Genomic DNA, 3,041 nt, shown 5'->3' on the forward strand with positions numbered 1-3,041 from the left:
TGTTGAAATACTTCAGGTGGAAAAGGTAACCAAAAAAGAAATACAAATGGCTAATAAACATTAAAAAATTGGGCTTCCCTGGTGGCTCAGTGGTTGAGAATCCGCCTGCCGATGCAGGGGACACGGGTTCGTGCCCCGGTCCGGGAAGATCCCACATGCCGCGGAGCGGCTGGGCCCGTGAGCCATGGCCGCTGAGCAAGTCAGGGAATTCCCTGGTGGTCCAGTGGTTAGGACTCGGCACTTTCACTGCTGTGACCCCAGGTTCAATTCCTGGTTAGGGAGCTAAGATCTTGCAAGGGCCGCCTACCAACCAAAAAAAAAAAAAAAAACAAAAACAAAAAACAACATAAAAAAATTCAACCATAGGAGTAATGAAAGAAATACAAATTAAGACATGATACTATTTTTATCTATAAAATTGGCAAAATTAAAAGCAATGATAAAATTCCTCCCTGCTAGAGAGGATGCTGGTGGCCTCAAGGAGCACCCACACCCCAGGGCAAAAGAAACCTCCATAGTCTATCAACAGTCTTCAAGAGTTAACTCATCAGTGTCCTTAAACATTTCACCGTTAGCAGAGCCTTGCTGAGCATGAAGTGGCTTACGTGCGAGAATGGGGAGGGTGGAGAGAGGAGAGCAGGGAATGAAAACACACACACACACACACACACACACACACACACACACACACACACACCCCGACACATCCACACTGTCTGACCATGAATGGGACCATACTGCACCCCACCCTGCCACACTGGTCTGTTAAGGAGGGCATGACCAATTCTGCCTTTACAGGCTTACAATTTAAAAGTGCAGTCAAGACTCATACCCAAATCTGTAGAAAACAGGCAAACAGAATTAGATGCTGTCAGAGAAGAAAAAGTGCTGGGTGCATTCAGAAAAGAGGAGATTATTTCCAACTAGGCCATCAGGGTGGAAATGAATTTTGTCAAAGGTACAGGGTGAAAAGTATTCTAGGGGCAAAGGAAAGATTAAGGTCACAGTCAAAGACATTTCAATACGCATTAATCTAATCACTGAGGTCCTTTCCAGCCTTTACATTTTTATAATCTGATACTTCCTGTCCTGTTAGTTGGGTGAGTTCCAATGATCCCAGAAAATGGATGGACGCTGCAGTTATATGCCAGGCACTGTCCTTATACACTATACAGATATGCTTGTTTAATTCTCAAAACACCTTTAGAGTAAGTCTCCTTAGGCCTGTTTTACAAATGAGGAATCTGAGGCTCAAAGAAGATTTGATTGCCCAAGATCACAGAGCTAGTCCGTGCTGGGAGGTCAGACATGAATTGACGTCCACCTGACTTTGAAACCTCCATCCATTCTTTATTCTACATCATACAGCCTCACTTCAAGATCACTTTCTTTTTTAAAAGTAAAGCCCCCAAACTGATCTATAAATTTGATGCAATCTTTATCAAATCCTCGTAGGCTTTTTTGGTCAAAGTGAAAAGTTGATCCTAAATCTCACATAATAATTCAAGGGACCCAGAAGAGCCAAAATAATCCTTTAAAAGAACAAAGTTGAAGAACTCACACTTCACAACTTCAAAACTTACTACAAAGCTACAGTAATCAAAACTGTGTGGCATAAAGTGCTGACATAAGGATAGAAATAAAGATCAGTGGAACAGAATTAAGAATCCAGAAATAAATCCATACCTTTAAAGGGCAACTGATTTTTGACAAAGATGCCAAGACAATTCAATGGAAGAAAAAAATAGACTTTTGAACAAATGGCAATGGGCCAACTAATACCCACATGCAAAAGAATGAAGTTGGAACCTTACCTTACATCATATAAAAAGTTGACTCAAAACAAATCAAAGATATAAATGTAAGAGCAGAAACTATAAAACTCTTAAAAGAAAACATAGGGGTAAATCTCTGTGACCCTGGATTAGGCCATGGTTTCTTACTACCTAAAGAACAAGCAACCAAAGAAAAACAAAAATAGATAAATTGAACTTTTGATAAAAAATCAAAAACTTTTGTGCTTCAAAAGAAATTGTCAAAAAAGTGAAAAAGACAACCTATAGAATCTGAGAAAATATTTGCAAATCATATATCTGATAAGGGTATAGTCTCCAGAATATGTAAAGAGCTCTTATAATGCAACAATAGAAAGACAAAAAACCCAATTTTAAAATGGACAAAGGATTTGAATAGACATTTCTTCAAAGAAGATACACAAATAGCTAATAATTACATGAAAAAGTACTCAATATCATTAGCCATTAGGGAAATGCAACCTGGAACCACAAGGAGATACCACTTCATACCCACTAGGATGGCTAGAATAAAAAAGAAACATTACAAGTGTTGAGAAGATAGGGAGAAACTGGAACCCTCATGCATTTCTGGTGGGAATGTAAAGTGGTGGAGTTGCTGTGGAAAGCAGTCTGGCAGTTCCTCATAAAGTTAAATTTAGAGTTACCATACAATCCAGCAATTCCATACATAGGTATATATACCCAAGACAATTGAAAACATACATTCACACAGAAACTTATACATCAATGTTCACAGAAGCATTATTCATAACAGCCAGAATTTAGAAACAACCCAAATGTCCATCAGCTAATGACGGACAGACAAAATGTGGTATATCCACACAATGGAATATTATTTAGCCATAAAAAGGAATGATGTACCAATAGATGTACAAAATGATGAACCTTGAAAACATGATTTCAAGAAAGAAAAGCCAGTCACAAAAGACCACATATCATGATTCCACTTTTACGAAATGTCCAGAATAGACAGATTTAGAGATACAAAGAAGGATGGGGGTGGATGGGGAAAGTGGGGAATGACTGCTAATGGGTACAGGGCCTCTTTTTTGGGGGAATGCAAGTTTTCTAAAATTGATTGTGGTGATAACTGCACAACTCTGTGAATATACTAAAAAACACTGATTTGTACACTTTAAATGGATGAATTATATGGCATGTGAGTTATATCTCAAAAAAGCTGTTTAAAAATAAATAGGCCATTGTAAAGCAATTATACGCCAA

The 3,041-nt window shown here is 38.4% G+C and overlaps 1 non-coding gene across 1 annotated transcript; it reads left to right on the forward strand.

Annotated features, from left to right (window-relative positions):
• Nucleotides 1-209: 209 nt before the first annotated feature.
• Nucleotides 210-282, forward strand: TRNAE-UUC (transfer RNA glutamic acid (anticodon UUC)). The gene has a single exon. It is a non-coding gene; the product is annotated as a tRNA-Glu (tRNA).
• The last annotated feature ends 2,759 nt before the right edge of the window (nucleotides 283-3,041 follow it).

Source organism: Physeter macrocephalus, chromosome 11, assembly GCF_002837175.3.
Source record: "Physeter macrocephalus isolate SW-GA chromosome 11, ASM283717v5, whole genome shotgun sequence".
NCBI classification, from domain to species: Eukaryota; Metazoa; Chordata; class Mammalia; order Artiodactyla; family Physeteridae; genus Physeter; species Physeter macrocephalus.